At 51.0% G+C, this 19,004-nt stretch overlaps 1 protein-coding gene across 1 annotated transcript in view; it reads left to right on the forward strand.

The window, feature by feature from the left end:
- Nucleotides 1-15,003: 15,003 nt before the first annotated feature.
- Nucleotides 15,004-19,004, forward strand: part of LOC142907234 (uncharacterized) — a 46,935-nt gene continuing 42,934 nt past the window's right edge. Inside the window, exon 1 of the mRNA XM_076056477.1 lies at nucleotides 15,004-15,359. The gene's annotated coding sequence lies outside the window, so the exon portion shown is untranslated. The remainder of the gene's footprint in view (nucleotides 15,360-19,004) is intronic.

Here is a 19,004-nt window from a genome sequence, read left to right on the forward strand (position 1 = left end):
GCTAACAACAGCTGTTAACTAGCTGCTAACAACAGCTGTTAACTTGCTGCTAACAACAGCTGTTGACTTGCTGCTACCAACAGCAGCTGACTTGCTGCTACCGACAGCAGCTGACTTGCTGCTAACAACAGCTGTTGACTTGCTGCTAACAACAGCTGTTGACTTGCTGCTAACAACAGCAGCTGACTTGCTGCTAACAACAGCTGTTGACTTGCTGCTAACAACAGCTGTTGACTTGCTGCTAACAACAGCTGTTAACTTGCTGCTAACAACAGCTGTTGACTTGCTGCTAACAACAGCTGTTGACTTGCTGCTAACAACAGCTGTTGACTTGCTGCTAACAACAGCTGTTGACTTGCTGCTAACGACAGCAGCTGACTTGCTGCTAACAACAGCTGTTGACTTGCTGCTAACAACAGCTGTTGACTTGCTGCTAACAACAGCAGCTGACTTGCTGCTAACAACAGCTGTTGACTTGCTGCTAACAACAGCAGCTGACTTGCTGCTAACAACAGCTGTTAACTTGCTGCTAACAACAGCTGTTGACTTGCTGCTAACAACAGCTGTTGACTTGCTGCTAACAACAGCTGTTGACTTGCTGCTAACAACAGCAGCTGTTAACTTGCTGCTAACAACAGCTGTTGACTTGCTGCTAACAACAGCTGTTGACTTGCTGCTAACAACAGCTGTTGACTTGCTGCTAACAACAGCAGCTGTTAACTTGCTGCTAACAACAGCTGTTGACTTGCTGCTAACAACAGCAGCTGACTTGCTGCTAACAACAGCTGTTAACTTGCTGCTAACAACAGCTGCTGACTTGCTGCTAACAACAGCTGTTGACTTGCTGCTAACAACAGCTGTTGACTTGCTGCTAACAACAGCTGTTGACTTGCTGCTAACAACAGCTGTTGACTTGCTGCTAACAACAGCTGTTGACTTGCTGCTAACAACAGCTGTTGACTTGCTGCTAACAACAGCAGCTGACTTGCTGCTAACAACAGCAGCTGACTTGCTGCTAACAACAGCTGTTGACTTGCTGCTAACAACAGCTGTTGACTTGCTGCTAACAACAGCTGTTGACTTGCTGCTAACAACAGCTGTTGACTTGCTGCTAACAACAGCTGTTGACTTGCTGCTAACAACAGCTGACTTGCTGCTAACAACAGCTGACTTGCTGCTAACAACAGCTGTTGACTTGCTGCTAACAACAGCAGCTGACTTGCTGCTAACAACAGCTGTTGACTTGCTGCTAACAACAGCTGTTGACTTGCTGCTAACAACAGCAGCTGTTAACTTGCTGCTAACAACAGCTGTTGACTTGCTGCTAACAACAGCTGTTGACTTGCTGCTAACAACAGCAGCTGACTTGCTGCTAACAACAGCTGTTGACTTGCTGCTAACAGCAGCTGACTTGCTGCTAACAACAGCTGTTGACTTGCTGCTAACAACAGCTGTTAACTTGCTGCTAACAACAGCTGCTGACTTGCTGCTAACAACAGCTGTTGACTTGCTGCTAACAACAGCTGTTGACTTGCTGCTAACAACAGCTGTTGACTTGCTGCTAACAACAGCTGTTGACTTGCTGCTAACAACAGCTGTTGACTTGCTGCTAACAACAGCTGTTGACTTGCTGCTAACAACAGCAGCTGACTTGCTGCTAACAACAGCAGCTGACTTGCTGCTAACAACAGCAGCTGACTTGCTGCTAACAACAGCTGTTGACTTGCTGCTAACAACAGCTGTTGACTTGCTGCTAACAACAGCTGTTGACTTGCTGCTAACAACAGCAGCTGACTTGCTGCTAACAACAGCTGTTGACTTGCTGCTAACAACAGCTGTTGACTTGCTGCTAACAACAGCAGCTGACTTGCTGCTAACAACAGCAGCTGACTTGCTGCTAACAACAGCTGTTGACTTGCTGCTAACAACAGCTGTTGACTTGCTGCTAACAACAGCTGTTGACTTGCTGCTAACAACAGCAGCTGTTGACTTGCTGCTAACAACAGCTGTTGACTTGCTGCTAACAACAGCAGCTGACTTGCTGCTAACAACAGCTGTTGACTTGCTGCTAACAACAGCTGACTTGCTGCTAACAACAGCTGACTTGCTGCTAACAACAGCTGTTGACTTGCTGCTAACAACAGCAGCTGACTTGCTGCTAACAACAGCTGTTGACTTGCTGCTAACAACAGCTGTTGACTTGCTGCTAACAACAGCAGCTGTTAACTTGCTGCTAACAACAGCTGTTGACTTGCTGCTAACAACAGCTGTTGACTTGCTGCTAACAACAGCAGCTGACTTGCTGCTAACAACAGCTGTTGACTTGCTGCTAACAACAGCTGTTAACTTGCTGCTAACAACAGCTGCTGACTTGCTGCTAACAACAGCTGTTGACTTGCTGCTAACAACAGCTGTTGACTTGCTGCTAACAACAGCTGTTGACTTGCTGCTAGCAACAGCTGTTGACTTGCTGCTAACAACAGCTGTTGACTTGCTGCTAACAACAGCTGTTGACTTGCTGCTAACAACAGCAGCTGACTTGCTGCTAACAACAGCAGCTGACTTGCTGCTAACAACAGCTGTTAACTTGCTGCTAACAACAGCTGTTGACTTGCTGCTAACAACAGCTGTTGACTTGCTGCTAACAACAGCTGTTGACTTGCTGCTAACAACAGCAGCTGACTTGCTGCTAACAACAGCTGTTGACTTGCTGCTAACAACAGCTGTTGACTTGCTGCTAACAACAGCTGTTGACTTGCTGCTAACAACAGCTGTTAACTTGCTGCTAACAACAGCAGCTGACTTGCTGCTAACAACAGCTGACTTGCTGCTAACAACAGCTGTTGACTTGCTGCTATCAACAGCTGTTAACTTGCTGCTAACAACAGCTGTTGACTTGCTGCTAACAACAGCTGTTGACTTGCTGCTAACAACAGCTGTTAACTTGCTGCTAACAACAGCAGCTGACTTGCTGCTAACAACAGCTGACTTGCTGCTAACAACAGCTGTTGACTTGCTGCTAACAACAGCTGTTAACTTGCTGCTAACAACAGCAGCTGACTTGCTGCTAACAACAGCTGTTGACTTGCTGCTAACGACAGCAGCTGACTTGCTGCTAACAACAGCTGTTGACTTGCTGCTAACAACAGCTGTTGACTTGCTGCTAACAACAGCAGCTGACTTGCTGCTAACAACAGCTGCTGACTTGCTGCTAACAACAGCTGTTGACTTGCTGCTAACAACAGCTGTTGACTTGCTGCTAACAACAGCTGTTGACTTGCTGCTAACAACAGCTGTTGACTTGCTGCTAACAACAGCAGCTGACTTGCTGCTAACAACAGCTGTTGACTTGCTGCTAACAACAGCTGTTGACTTGCTGCTAACAACAGCTGTTGACTTGCTGCTAACAACAGCTGTTGACTTGCTGCTAACAACAGCTGTTGACTTGCTGGTAACAACAGCTGTTGACTTGCTGGTAACAACAGCAGCTGATTTGCTGCTGGGGTGGGGTGGCTGGGTGGGGTGGGTGGGGTGGGGTGGCTGGGTGGGGTGGGTGGGGTGGGGTGGGGTTGGGTGGGGTGGGTGGGGTGGGGTGGGTGGTTGGGGTGGGGTTGGGTGGGTGGGGTTGGGTGGGGTGGGTGGGGTGGGTGTGTGGGGTGGGTGGGTGGGGTGGGGTTGGGTGGGTGGGTTGGGTTGGGTGGGTGGGTGGGGTGGGTGGGGTGGGTGGGGTTGGGTGGGGTTGGGTGGGTGGGGTTGGGTGGGGTGGGTGGGGTGGGGTTGGGTGGGGTGGGGTGGTTGGGTTGGCTGAGTGGGGTGGGTGTGTGGGGTGGGTGGGTGGGGTGGTTGGGGTGGGGTTTTGGGGTTGCTGATTGGGTTGGGTGGGGTGGGTGAGGTGGGGTGGGGTGGGGTGGGTGGGGTTGGGTGGGGTGGGGTGGGGTGGTTGGGTTGGCTGAGTGGGGTGGGTGTGTGGGGTGGGTGGGTGGGGTGGTTGGGGTTTTGGGGTTGCTGATTGGGTTGGGTGGGGTGGGTGAGGTGGGGTGGGGTGGGGTGGGTGGGGTTGGGTGGGGTGGGGTGGGGTGGTTGGGTTGGCTGAGTGGGGTGGGTGGGGTGGGGTGGGTGGGGTTGGCTGGGTGGGGTGGGTGGGGTGGGGTGGGTGGGGTTGGCTGATTGGGGTGGGTGGGGTGGGTGAGGTGGGGTGGGGTGGGGTGGTTGGGGTGGCTGGGTGGGGTGGGTGGGGTGGGGTGGGTGGGGTTGGCTGATTGGGGTGGGTGGGGTGGGTGGGGTTGGGTGGGTGGGGTGGGTGGGGTGGGTGGGGTGGGGTGGGTGGGGTTGGCTGATTGGGGTGGGTGGGGTGGGTGGGGTTGGGTGGGGTTGGCTGGGTGGGGTGTGGTGGGGCGCAGCCGCTCTGCACAGATGATGTAACACGACGTGTGTGTGTATGTGTGTGTATGTATGTGTGTATGTGTATGTGTGTATGTATGTGTGTGTATGTGTGTGTATGTGTGTATGTGTATGTGTGTATGTGTGTGTGTATGTGTGTGTATGTGTATGTGTGTGTATGTGTATGTGTGTGTATGTGTGTGTATATGTGTGTGTATGTGTGTGTATGTGTGTGTATGTGTGTGTGTATGTGTGTGTATGTGTGTGTGTATGTATGTGTGTGTATGTGTGTGTATGTATGTGTGTATGTGTGGCCTCAGGGTGCACATAGCCTGGCACAAGCGTCGTGGTGACGTCACCGCCACTTAGTGGCGAATGGCCGTTGTTGTTGTGTGTACGTGTGTGTGTGTGTATGTGTGTGTGTACGTGTGTGTCTGCGTGTGTGTATGCGTCTAACTCCTCAGTGTGCCGGGAAAGGTCCTGGCAAGAATTATTCAGCATCGCCTTGCCAGGCACGCTGAGGAGAGGCTTGCGGAGCCCCGATGCGGTTTCAGGAAAGGGCGGTCCTGCACAGATGCCATATTTTCTGTCCGTCTACTACAGCAGAGGTGTAGGGAATTCCAACAAGACCTACATCTCTGCTTTATTGACCTGGTCAAGGCCTATGATACCATCAGTATGCCTGGGCTCTGGGTTGTTCTTCGTGCTTTTGGAGTACCCGACCCTCTGCTCACGATCATTAAGGACCTTCATGATGGTGAGCGGGCCCGGGTAAAACTACGTGGCCGGAAGTCAGAGCCATTCCCTGTACACCTTGGGGTGCGACAGGGATGTCCTCTGGCTCCCACATTATTTAACATCCATTTTGACCACGTAGTTCGTGAAGCCTTCAATAGCTGTACCGGGGGAATCTCCATATGGTACAGATATAATGGGAGGCTGATCGACGCCCGGGTGCGGTCAAGGGATGGCTCCCTATTGCTCAACCACGTTATGTATGCTGATGATTTGGTAATAGCTGCTCAGTCAGAGGAGGTGTTGGAGACGCTGCTGCTGAGACTGGAGCGTGCCACTAAGAGGTGGGGCCTTACTATCAGCCCCACCAAAACTAAGCACCTGCCTGGTTATTTTGTACCATCGGACACTACACCCCCACAACTCCCAATCGGTGATGGGGCAGTTGTGGAGCGAGTGGAGAGTTTCCCATACCTGAGCAGTGTGCTTATCACTGGCTCCAGTTTAACAGCAGAGGTCTCACTCCGAATCAGTCGAGCGGCAATAAATTTTTATCGGTTGCGTAACGCTGTGTGGCAGCTACCTGGTCTCTCGCTCCACACGAAGCTTCAGGTCTTCTCGGCCATGGTTATTCCCTCCCTTCTCTACGCTTTCGAAACGTGGACCCCCCCTAATGGAACATCTTCGCCGGTTAGAAACATTTAGGCTGGCCTGCCTACGATCCATCCTGGGTTTAACCAGACTGGATTGTGTGAGGAGCTCACAAATCCTTGAAAAATCTGAGCAAGGTCCCATCGGTGAGCTCCTCCGGCAGGCAAGGCTGCGATGGCTGGGTCATGTAGCCCGCATGCCCAGCCACCGCATGCCGAAACAGCTTTTGTTCGGCCGGATCGAGGGGGCAAAGCGGGCGCGGCACGGGCTAGAGAAGAGATGGAGTGATGTGGTACAGGAGGACGTGGAGCTGAGTGGACTTGCCGATGACTGGTACCAGCGGTGTCAAGATCGACCTCTGTGGAGGAGGCTCGTGAAGGATGCTACTGGGCAGTTGGAGGTAGTCGCCCTCCAACAACAACGGAGGGCGGAGGAGCGACGCTCACAACAACGAGCGGAGCGCCGGGTGGCTAAAGCACAGCAGGTTGGCACAGTAGGGGGCACAGGTGGTGCATCAGCCAGTAGTCATCTCAGTCAGTCGACCCGTGGCACCTGCTGGGTCTGCCCCGTGACCTCCTGCCAGCGGGCGTTCGACACTTCACGTGGCCTCAAGGTGCACATAGCCTGGCACAAGCGTCGTGGTGACGTCACCGCCACTTAGTGGCGAATGGCGGTTGTTGTTGTGTACCTGCGTGTGTGTATGCATGCGTGTGTGTATGTGTGTGCATGTGTGTGCATGTGTGTGTGCGTGTGTGTGTGTATGTGTGTGTGTACACATGTATGTATGTGTGTATGTGTGTGTGTACACGTGTGTGTATGTGTGTGTATGTGTGTGTGTATGTGTGTGTGTGTACACGTGTGTGTATGTGTGTATATGTGTGTGTGTACACGTGTGTGTATGTGTGTGTACGTACGTGAAGTGTAGCGGTTAGTGCTACGCTGCGCTATGAACATGGCTATCCGGGTTCAATTCGTGTGTGTATGTGTGTACGTGTGTGTGTGTGTACGTGTACGTGTGTGTGTATGTGTGTGTGTACCTGTGTGTACGTGTGTGTGTGTGTATGTACGTGTCTGTGTACGTGTGTGTGTGTACGTGTGTGTGTACGTGTGTGTGTGTACGTACGTGTGTACGTGTGTGTGTATGTGTACGTGTGTGTATGTGTGTGTGTGTACGTGTGTGTATGTGTGTGTGTATGTGTGTGTGTATGTGTACGTGTGTGTACGTGTGTGTGTATGTGTGTATGTGTGGGTATCTGTGTGTATGTGTGTGTGTATGTGTGTGTGTATGTGTGTGTGTGCACGTGTGTGTATATGTGTGTACGTGGGGAGCGGTAGTGTAGTGGTTAGCGCGCTGCGCTATGAACCTGGCGACCCGGGTTCAATTCCCGCTCACGGCCAACACCAGTGACGATTATCTGAACCGGTCCCGGGTCTCCCCTAGGTCGACTCAGCCTCAAATGAGTACCTGGTGCGGTGTGTAAATATCGCCACTGGGGAGACAAAGGCGGTCGGGCGTGGTGCTGGCCACCCACCCCCTCGTGTACCGTTCTGGCCTTCATAGGTGCTCACTAACAGCACTTGCCCCTACAGTCTGTTAAGGCTATACGGGGGATCTTTATCTTTGTCTTTTGTGTGTAGGCGGTTGTTGTTGTGTATGTGTGTACGTTTTTTTTCACTTCCAGTCGCGACCACCCCTCCAAGCCCGGGCTGGTGGGCCACCTGGAGACCCGCAGAGATCCGGTGACTCATACAGAACCGCAGAGACCCACGACCTCCTGTATACCAGGCGAGGTAGTCATCATCTCATAGCCACCGTGATGATGATGAGAGAGAGAGAGACACAAATACACAACACACGACCTCCTGTACACCAGGCGAGGTAGTCAACATCTCATAGCCACCGTGATGATGATGAGAGAGAGACACACAAATACACAACTCACGACCCTCCTGTAAACCAGGCGAGGTAGTCAACATTTCATAGCCACCGTGATGATGATGAGAGAGAGAGAGACACAAATACACAGCACACGACCTCCTGTATACCGGGCGAGGTAGTCAACATCTCATAGCCACCGTGATGATGATGAGAGAAAGAGAGACACACAAATACACAACCCACAACCTCCTGTAGACCGGGCGAGGTAGTCAACATCTCATAGCCACCGTGATGATGATGATGAGAGAGAGACGCAGACTCCAAATCTACAGCAGCAGCAGGCATCGTCAGGGTCGGTAAGAACTCACGACCTCCCGTAGACCAGGCGAGGTAGTCAACATCTCATAGCCACCGTGATGATGATGATGAGAGAGAGACACAAATACACAACACACGACCTCCTGTATACCAGGCGAGGTAGTCAACATCCCATAGCCACCGTGATGATGATGAGAGACACACACACAAAGCTACAGCAGCAGCAGGCATTGTCAAGGTCGGTGAGAACCCACGACCTCCTGTATACCGGGCGAGGTAGTCAACATCTCATAGCCACCGTGATGATGATGAGAGAGAGACACAAATACACAGCACACGACCTCCTGTAGACCAGGCGAGGTAGTCAACATCTCATAGCCACCGTGATGATGATGATGAGAGAGAGACGCAGACTCCAAATCTACAGCAGCAGCAGGCGTCGTCAGGGTCGGGATTAAACCCACGACCTCCTGTAGACCGGGCGAGGTAGTCAACATCTCATAGCCACCGTGATGATGATGAGAGAGAGAGAGACACACAAATACATAACACACGACCTCCTGTAGACCAGGCGAGGTAGTCAACATCTCATAGCCACCGTGATGATGATAATGATGATGAGAGAGAGACACAGACTCCAAATCTACAGCAGCAGCAGGCATCGTCAGGGTCGGTAAGAACCCACGACCTCCTGTAGACCAGGCGAGGTAGTCAACATCTCATAGCCACCGTGATGATGATGAGAGAGAGAGACACAAATACACAACACACGACCTCCTGTAGACCAGGCGAGGTAGTCAACATCTCATAGCCACCGTGATGATGATGAGAGAGAGACGCAGACTTCAAATATACAGCAGCAGCAGACATCTTATTACACTATGTAACACAATATTTGTTCATGGATATTGTTATTTCGTAATTGCTCATGCCTTAAAAGTATATAAAATTGCTATGATTCCACGCAAACTTTGCTTTTCTGACCAGCGCAGTGATACTTTTTTTAAATCTACCTATTTTCAATGAGAAAACGGGCGAATTTGCGTCTTTTCGTTCACAATAAAGTCAGAAAAAAACAACGTATGATTCAAAATGAACATGCATTTATGCTGAAGTAATACAGAAACCACTACAAAAGACCGAGAAGTGAGGCTGTTTTTCGAGATTTACGATCATACTGTAAATCACGTTCACGAATCAGCCCCCCAAATGTCGTCTCCCATCGTGCTCTCGTTATACCGTCCTTGGTAGCGCCGTTCAAAGTCTCAGTCTCTCCTGGTGGAGGCGCTCGCCTTGCTCCTCCGAGTACGCTCCCGTGATCTCCTTGAACTGATCAGGATGAGCATCGAGGACACGCACTTCGAGGGACATCCTACAGCCCATTGTGCCGAGGTTCTTTTGCCAGAGTCTCAACCGGCCCGGCGTAGTTTTTCGGCCTCGCCATTGCTCCAGGAATCCACGAACCACTGCGGCCGAAGCTGTCCCAAGGCCGCTCTCTCCCCCGTTGCGAGCGAGCTTCTTGGGGAAAAACCTTGCACTCCAGGATCTTCCCCTTCATCTGCTGGTCCGACGGAAGACACCGGCGTTGACCTTTGCCTCGGGCAGCTCAGGGAAGAGGTCTTGAAGGCGCTTGAAGGCCGCAGACACCTTCATCTACGGCTCTGGCAAGTGGTTTCACGAGCGCCGATTTGGCGTGCGCCGGTGGTGGCATCAGAACCTTCCGGAAGGAGGGGGGTGGGTGGGGTCCACCGGTGGCTCCCACCTGACGTTGTTCCTCCTCCCCACAGAGAACTCGGTCCGCTGTGTGGGCCGGTGCCGCGCGCGGTGATGCGCCCCGGTGTCCCTGCTGTCCCAAAGGCAAAGAGAGCAGGGAAACTTGGTGAAAAAGCAAAGCAACAACAAAAAAGCCCCGCCTTGGAGACCCATCAGGAACGCCACCATTTTGAAGTCTCCGATGACCTCCCAGCGGTACCGATCGTACTCCAAGGCGTCCGGCGGGGTCTTGATGCCGTTGTAATAATCGTCTTCGGGGTGCACCGAGTGAGCCAGGGGAAGAGGCGGGGTGCTTGTCACCCTTGTGCAGCAGCAGCAGCACGGCCTTTGAGGCTCCTGGATGAGTTGCCAATGAAGAGGGCCGCCGCTCATTCCGGTTACAGGCGGTTCCGATTGCCTCGGACAGACCGGCAGCAGCAGCAGCAGCAGCAGCAGGAGGCCCATCTTGGCGGGCAAAGAAGCTGCGAGAAGGTTGGCGAAGCTTCCTCTGATCAGCGACCTGCGCGCCTGCATCCAGCAAGTTCCACCGCTTTGAGCCCAGACGTCAAAAGCTCGGCATTGGACTTGGTGAGACCAAGATCTCTGGTCAAGCCGTTGGGGTCTTTTTGGTTGGGGTGGTGTGGGTTTCTCTCCTCAGCTCCACCCTCTGACTTGACACTTTCTTCTGAAGACCGCTCGCTCTCTCTCTCTCTCTCTCCGGAGGAGGAGGAGGAGGAGGAGGAGCGGGTACGGGGATATAATTTTCTCCGGTACCAAGGTTCTTTGCGAACCCACGGGTTTCTATCGGAGATTTGTTCACGAGGCAATTCAGATCTACAAACACGGACGCAATTTCAACCGAGGAAGATGGTTTCGAATTAAGCAACCATTGGAAAGATGTTCTAAATTGAAGCAAACACGAAACTAATTTTTTTTCAACGGTACAGTATAATTTTTCAGGTAGTGGTACCCCAAACTTTCGCAGCTTCTTGAAAGCCCCTTTTCACACCACCACCAGCATGTGGACGCTGCCGTGCCACCTCGCCAGCCTGCACAGGTCGACCCCCTCCCTACCTTTCATCATGCGAAGTCCGCCTATTAAAATGCAAAAAAATTTGTACGCTAATTCCTTTGTCAAGGCACCTTAATCCCTCTCACACAGCTTGAAGGTCCGCGGTCTGAGCTTGGCTCTGTGTTTCACTCCAGCGCTGTCCTCGAGACGGCGCTGGTCCCTTCGACTGATGAAGGCCGCTTGTGTTGTGGCCGAAACGTCGTGTTTTTTTGTTGTTTTATTTTTTACCTACGTGGTGACTTTACCGAATAGAACCAAAGAGTACGGGTACGGGGAGTTCGTGGCAGTGTGGCACCGGGGCGATGGATGAAGGAAGGTCCGGATACGCGGTAGCGGGTGCATTCTTGCCAGCTCCGACGCTTTGGAAGGGTCCACCGTGCAGAAGCAGCAGCCGCTTGAGCGGTCAGTGGGCTCCCGCCAAATTCTTGCGATAGCGAATTTCATGGCTTGATTTCACCCGTGACGAATGCCCAAGAGATTCTCGCAAACGTTTTTTTTCCACGCGTGATATATACATATATACACACACACCCTCAACAACATTGAAAATTGTTAAAGCATTTTTTTTAAATGTGAAACTCTTGCAGTGGTTTAAATTTTTAAAAAAATACATTTCAGAACATCAAATTCCCAGCAACAATTGCCCGCCTTCGCCTTCCGGAGTTGTTTTGCATTGCTCGCAGGTGAAATGAGGTTGCCGGGGTTTGTCTTGATCCCCGACAGGCATGCCGAGAAATACCTCGCAGGCCTCTCACGCATCTTAGCAGACGCTTCCGCAGAGTACCTTTTGCAGCCTCGTCTTGATTAATTGGCCGCAGACGGAGCAAAAATGCGCTTTCCTGGATGCTTGCAGCCTCTTGATGCCATCTCCGAAAAAAATGCAGATATGTATGAACTTAGGCAGCTGGAACTAAACTGAACTGGTGGGAATTTTTTTATTTAAAGCTTTCGCCACTGGAGTAATTCATATTCTTAGCTCTTTCGGTAAAGTCACGTCGAAGGTAAACAATAAATTAATAAAAATATATATAAAACAATAAAAATTCTCACGACGTTTCGACCATAATGCAAACGGTCATCATCACCTGATCATCACCTGATGATGCATACTCCTATTTTTATTACTGGAACGTTCTGGAATGTTCTAGACGTTACTTCAAGTTTACTCAGCACTGAATCTATCGGGAATGTTCCGGAAAAATAGGTACATTTCAAAATATCAATGTCCTGGTCACAAAAGCAAAGTTTGTGGGGAATGACAGCCACTTTATGTACTTTTGAGGCATAAGCAATTGGGAGATAATACTTACTAGCCAGGAACAACAGGAAAATAAATGTGGATTTAAAGCTTTCGTGACTGCAGTGATTCATATTCTTGGTTCTTTCGGTAAAGTCACCACCACGTTGAAGTGAAACAATAAATAATAAAATCTATATAAAAACAATAAAATTCTCACGACGTTTCGACTGCAACGCAAGCAGTCATCATCAGGTGTGAAAACCAACGGCAAGAAACATTTGAAAGAGGTGGCCATCTGGCTACCATGAGAGATTCGTTCATGAGGCTATTCACATACACAAACACAGAGAGACAATTTCAACCGAGAAGATGGATTCTGGCTTAGCAATCATTGGAAGGATTTGATCAACCATTTCGGGTCTTAATTGATTGTTCACGCTTACGGTGGCTTTCAGACAGGATACATTAATTTTTCGTCTCCCCCCTCCTCTTTTCCGAACATAGATGGACTCGTCCATCTAAACGAACTGTCAAATCGCTATCCGTGGTGCTAACGTTTAAAAATAAATAAGTGTCTCTCTCTCTCTGTGTCTATGTGTGTGTCTCTCTCTGTGTCTCTGTGTGAGTCTCTCTCTGCTTGTGTGTTTGTCTGTGTGTCTATGTGTGAGTCTCTCTCTGCTTGTGTGTCTGTGTGTCTCTGTGTGAGTCTCTCTCTGCTTGTGTGTCTGTGTGTCTCTCTCTCTCTCTGTGTCTATGTTGTGTGTGTGTGTCTCTCTCTGTGTCTCTGTGTGAGTCTCTCTCTGCTTGTGTGTCTGTGTGTCTCTGTGTGTCTATGTTGTGTGTGTCTCTTTCTCTCTGTGTGAGTCTCTCTCTGTTTGCGTGTCTGTGTGTCTCTGTGTGAGTCTCTCTCTCTGCTTGTGTGTCTGTCTGTGTGTCTATGTGTGTGTCTCTGCTTGTGTGTCTGTCTGTGTGTCTCTGTGTGAGTCTCTCTCTGCTTGTGTGTCTGTCTGTGTGTCTGTCTGTGTCTCTCTCTGCTTGTGTGTCTGTCTGTGTGTCTATGTGTGTGTCTCTCTCTGCTTGTGTGTCTGTCTGTGTGTCTATGTGTGTGTCTCTGCTTGTGTGTCTGTCTGTGTGTCTATGTGTGAGTCTCTCTCTGCTTGTGTGTCTGTCTGTGTGTCTGTCTGTGTGTGTGTCTCTCTCTGCTTGTGTGTCTGTCTGTGTGTCTGTCTGTGTGTGTGTCTCTCTCTGCTTGTGTGTCTGTCTGTGTGTGTCTCTCTCTGCTTGTGTGTCTGTCTGTGTGTCTATGTGTGAGTCTCTCTCTTTGTTTGTCTCTGTGTGAGTCTCTCTCTGCTTGTGTGTCTGTGTGTCTGTGTTGTCTCTCTCTGTGTGTCTGTCTGTGTGTCTGTGTGTCTCTCTCTGTGTGTCTCTGTGTGAGTCTCTCTCTGCTTGTGTGTCTGTGTGTCTGTGTTGTCTCTCTCTGTGTGTCTGTCTGTGTGTCTGTGTGTCTCTCTCTGTGTGTCTCTGTGTGAGTCTCTCTTTGCTTGTGTGTCTATGTGTGTCTCTCTCTCTGTGTCTCTGTGTGAGTCTCTCTCTGCTTGTATGTCTGTCTGTGTGTCTGTGTGTCTCTCCTTGTGTGTCTCTGTGTGAGTCTCTCTCTGCTTGTGTGTCTGTCTGTGTGTCTATGTTGTGTGTCTCTCTCTGTTTGTCTCTGTGTGAGTGTCTCTCTGCTTGTGTGTCTGTGTGTCTGTCTGTGTGTCTCTCTGTGTCTCTGTGTGAGTCTCTGTGTGTCTTTGTCTCTCTGCTTGTGTGTCTATCTGTGTGTCTATGTGTGTTTATCTCTCTGCTTGTGTCTGTGTGTCTACGTGTGTCTCTCTCTGCTTGTGTGTCTATCTGTGTGTCTCTGTGTTTGTCTCTCTCTCTGTGTCTCTGTGTGTCTGTGTGTCTCTGTGTGTCTCTCTCTGCTTGTGTGTCTGTCTGTGTGTCTATGTTGTGTGTCTCTCTCTGTGTGTCTGTCTTGTGTGTTTACGTGTGTCTCTCTCTGTGTCTCTCTCTTTGTCTCTCTGTGTATGTCTGTGTGTCTATGTTGTGTGTCTCTCTCTGTGTGTCTGTCTTGTGTGTCTATGTTGTGTGTCTATCTCTGTGTCTCTCTGTGTCTCTCTGTCTGTCTGTGTGTCTATGTGTGTCTCTCTCTCTGTGTGTCTCTGTGTGAGTCTCTCTCTGCTTGTGTGTCTGTCTGTGTGTCTATGTGTGAGCCTCTCTCTGTGTCTGTCTGTGTGTCTATGTGTGAGTCTCTCTCTGTGTCTGTCTGTGTGTCTCTGTGTGAGTCTCTCTCTGCTTGTGTGTCTGTCTGTGTGTCTATGTGTGAGCCTCTCTCTGTGTCTGTCTGTGTGTCTCTGTGTGAGTCTCTCTCTGCTTGTGTGTCTGTCTGTGTGTCTATGTGTGAGCCTCTCTCTGCGTGTGTGTCTGTCTGTGTGTCTATGTGTGAGTCTCTCTCTGTGTCTGTCTGTGTGTCTATGTGTGAGCCTCTCTCTACGTGTGTGTCTGTGTGTCTCTGTGTGTGTCTCTCTCTGTGTCTCTGTTTGTCTGTGTGTCTCTCTCTCTGCTTGTGTCTCTATCTGCGTGTCTGTGTATGTGTCTCTCTCTCTGTCTCCGTGTGTGTGTCTCTCTCTCTCTCTCTGTGTCTATCTGCGTGTCTCCGTGTCTATATTTTGTCTCTCTCTCTCTCAAATTTAGCAATCTTTGGAAGAACGTAATCAACCGGGCGGCGTGTTGACCTGTTGTCTTGTCCGACTCTCTGTGTGCTGTATCTCGTTATATTTCTAAGTATACCCAGGTATGTTTTCTCATTCATTCTTACCTGACGATGGCTGTGCGTATCGCAATCGAAAAGTTTGTACTCTCATTATCATCTAATTTAATTTCTGTCCACGCGACTTGACCGAATTGACCAGAGGGGCATGAATACCTTGCAGGTCAGCAGAGCTTCGAATATCTAGAATTAGAGAGCGATGAACGAAAAAAAAAGTGGATTACAAATCGCTTCAACTCGAAATCCGCGCGCGTGTGTTAATTTTCTGTTCAAATTAAAGCGCCTTCATGTCATCTAGGGCCCCTTTAACAGTCACCACGCAATCTTCATCCTGCACTGTTGTTGTGTGTGGCCACGGGAGGGGGAGTCAAACTCGTGGGTTCACTTGCAACTCACTCCGTCCTCCACGAGGCAGGATTTATAAATAAATGCAGGGCAGGTGCCAGAGGCAGGAAATGAACGGGGACGTTTGTGAGTGCCGGCAACATGATCATCGCGTTGATATTGCTCCTGCACGTGGCAGGTATGGGTCTCTGTGTGAGTCTGTGGTGTGTCTGTGTGAGCCTGTGGGTGTGTCTGTGTGAGTCTGTGGTGTGTCTGTGTGAGTCTGTGGGTGTGTCTGTGTGAGTCTGTGGGTGTGTCTGTGTGAGGCTGTGGGTGTGTCTGTGTGAGGCTGTGGTGTGTCCTGTGTGAGTCTGTGGTGTGTCTGTGTGAGTGAGTCTGTGGGTCTCTGTGTGAGTCTGTGGTGTGTCTGTGTGAGTCTGTGGTGTGTCTGTGTGAGTGAGTCTGTGGGTCTCTGTGTGAGTCTGTGGTGTGTCTGTGTGGGTCTGTGGGTGTGTCTGTGTGAGGCTGTGGTGTGTCTGTGTGAGTCTGTGGGTCTCTGTGTGAGTGAGTCTGTGGGTCTCTGTGTGAGTCTGTGGGTGTGTCTGTGTGAGTCTGTGGGTGTGTCTGTGTGAGTCTGTGGGTGTGTCTGTGTGAGTCTGTGGTGTGTCTGTGTGAGTCTGTGGGTGTGTCTGTGTGAGTCTGTGGTGTGTCTGTGTGAGTCTGTGGGTGTGTCTGTGTGAGTCTGTGGGTGTGTCTGTGTGAGTCTGTGGGTCTCTGTGTGAGTGAGTCTATGGGTGTCTGTGTGAGTCTATGGGTCTCTGTGTGAGTCTGTGGGTGTGTCTGTGTGAGTCTGTGGTGTGTCTGTGTGAGTCTGTGGGTGTGTCTGTGTGAGTCTGTGGTGTGTCTGTGTGAGTCTGGGGGTCTCCGTGTGAGTCCGTAGTGTATCTGTGTGGGTCTGAGAGTCTCCGTGTGAGTCTGTGGGTCTCTGTGTGAGTGAGTCTATGGGTGTCTGTGTGAGTCTATGGGTCTCTGTGTGAGTCTGTGGTGTGTCTGTGTGAGTCTGTGGTGTGTCTGTGTGAGTCTGTGGGTGTGTCTGTGTGAGTCTGTGGTGTGTCTGTGTGAGTCTGTGGGTGTGTCTGTGTGAGTCTGTGGTGTGTCTGTGTGAGTCTATGGGTCTCTGTGTGAGTCTGTGGGTCTCTGTGTGAGTCTGTGGGTCTCTGTGTGAGTCTGTGGTGTGTCTGTGTGAGTCTGTGGGTCTCTGTGTGAGTCTGTGGTGTGTCTGTGTGAGTCTGTGGTGTGTCTGTGTGAGTCTGTGGTGTGTCTGTGTGAGTCTGTGGGTCTCTGTGTGAGTCTGTGGTGTGTCTGTGTGAGTCTGTGGGTCTCTGTGAGTGAGTCTGTGGGTCTCTGTGTGAGTGAGTCTGTGGGTCTCTGTGTGAGTGAGTCTATGGGTGTCTGTGTGAGTCTGTGGGTCTTTGTGTGAGTGAGTCTGGGGGTCTCTGTGTGAGTCTGTGGGTCTCCGTGCGAGTCCGTGGTGTGTCTGTGTGAGTGAGTCTGTGGGTCTCTGTGTGAGTCTGTGGGTCTCTGTGTGAGTCTGTGAGTCTCTGTGTGAGTCTGTGGGTCTCCGTGCGAGTCCGTGATGTGTCTGTGTGAGTCCGTGGTGTGTCCTGTGTGAGTCTGGGGGTCTCTGTGTGAGTGAGTCTGGGGGTCTCTGTGTGAGTGAGTCTGGGGGTCTCTGTGTGAGTGAGTCTATGGGTCTCTGTGTGAGTGAGTCTGTGGGTCTCTATGTGAGTCTGTGGTGTGTCTGTGTGAGTCTGTGGGTCTCTGTGTGAGTGAGTCTGGGGGTCTCTGTGTGAGTGAGTCTATGGGTCTCTGTGTGAGTGAGTCTGGGGGTCTCTGTGTGAGTGAGTCTGGGGGTCTCTGTGTGAGTGAGTCTGGGGGTCTCTGTGTGAGTGAGTCTGGGGTCTCTGTGTGAGTCTGTGGGTCTCCGTGCGAGTCCATGGTGTGTCTGTGTGAGTGAGTCTGTGGGTCTCTGTGTGAGTCTGTGGGTCTCTGTGTGAGTGAGTCTGGGGGTCTCTGTGTGTGTGAGTCTAACGGTATCTGTGTGAGTGAGTCTGTGGGTCTCTGTGTGAGTGAGTCTGGGGTCTCTGTGTGGGTGAGTCTAAGGCTCTCTGTGTGAGTGAGTCTATGGGTCTCTGTGTGAGTCTGTGGGTCTCTGTGTGGGTGAGTCTAAGGGTCTCTGTGTGAGTGAGTCTGTGGGTCTCTGTGTGAGTGAGTCTGTGGGTCTCTGTGTGAGTGAGTCTGTGGGTCTCTGTGTGAGTCTGTGGGTCTCTGTGTGGTGAGTCTGTGGGTCTCTGTGTGAATGAGTCTGTGGGTCTCTGTGTGTGTGAGTCTGTGGGTCTCTGTGTGAGTCTGTGGGTCTCTGTGTGAGTCTGTGGGTCTCTGTGTGAGTCTGTGAGTCTTTGTGTGAGTCTGTGGGTCTCCGTGCGAGTCCGTGGTGTGTCTGTCTGAGTGAGTCTGTGGGTCTCTGTGTGAGTGAGTCTATGGGTCTCTGTGTGAGTGAGTCTATGGGTCTCTGTGTGAGTGAGTCTATGGGTCTCTGTGTGAGTGAGTCTATGGGTCTCTGTGTGAGTGAGTCTGTGGGTCTCTGTGTGAGTCTGTGGGTCTCTGTGTGAGTGAGTCTGGGGGTCTCTGTGTGAGTGAGTCTATGGGTTTCTGTGTGAGTCTGTGGGTCTCTGTGTGGGTGAGTCTAAGGGTCTCTGTGTGAGTGAGTCTGTGGGTCTCTGTGTGAATGAGTCTGTGGGTCTCTGTGTGAGTGAGTCTGTGGGTCTCTGTGTGAGTCTCTGGGTCTCTGTGTGGTGAGTCTGTGGGTCTCTGTGTGTGTGAGTCTGTGGGTCTCTGTGTGAGTCTATGGGTCTCTGTGTGAGTCTGGGGTCTCTGTGTGAGTGAGTCTATGGGTCTCTGTGTGAGTGAGTCTGTGGGTCTCTGTGTGAGTCTGTGGGTCTCTGTGTGGGTGAGTCTAAGGGTCTCTGTGTGAGTGAGTCTGTGGGTCTCTGTGTGAGTCTGTGGGTCTCTGTGTGGTGAGTCTGTGGGTCTCTGTGTGGTGAGTCTGTGGGTCTCTGTGTGAGTCTGTGGGTCTCTGTGTGAGTGAGTCTGCGCGTCTCCGTGTGAGTCTATGGGTATTTGTGTGAGTATGTGAGTCTCTGTGTGAGTCTGTGAGTCTCTGTGTGAGTCTGTGAGTCTCCGTGTGAGTCTCTGGGTATTTGTGTGAGTATGTGAGTCTCTGTGTGAGTCTGTGAGTCTCTGTGTGAGTCCGTGGTGTGTCTGTGTGAGTCTGGGGGTCTCTATGTGAGTCTGTGGGTCTCTGTGTGAGTCTGTGAGTCTCTGTGTGAGTCTGTGGTGTGTCTGTGTGAGTCTGGGGGTCTCTATGTGAGTCTGTGGGTCTCTATGTGAGTCTGTGGGTCTCCGTGTTATTCTGGGGTCTTTGTGTGAGTCTTTGGGTCTCCGTGTGAGTCTGTGGGTCTCTGTGTGAGTCTGTGGGTCTCTATGTGAGTCTTTGGGTCTCTTCGTGAGTGTGTGGGTCTCTATGTGAGTCTGTGAGTCTCTGTGTGAGTCTGTGGGTCTCTGTGTGGGTGAGTCTAAGGGTCTCTGTGTGAGTGAGTCTGTGGGTCTCTGTGTGAGTCTGTGGGTCTCTGTGTGGTGAGTCTGTGGGTCTCTGTGTGGTGAGTCTGTGGGTCTCTGTGTGAGTCTGTGGGTCTCTGTGTGAGTGAGTCTGCGCGTCTCCGTGTGAGTCTATGGGTATTTGTGTGAGTATGTGAGTCTCTGTGTGAGTCTGTGAGTCTCTGTG

This window comes from Petromyzon marinus, chromosome 76, assembly GCF_048934315.1.
Source record: "Petromyzon marinus isolate PM22_M1 ecotype Great Lakes invasive population chromosome 76, UKy_Petmar_22M1.pri1.0, whole genome shotgun sequence".
NCBI lineage: Eukaryota > Metazoa > Chordata > Hyperoartia > Petromyzontiformes > Petromyzontidae > Petromyzon > Petromyzon marinus.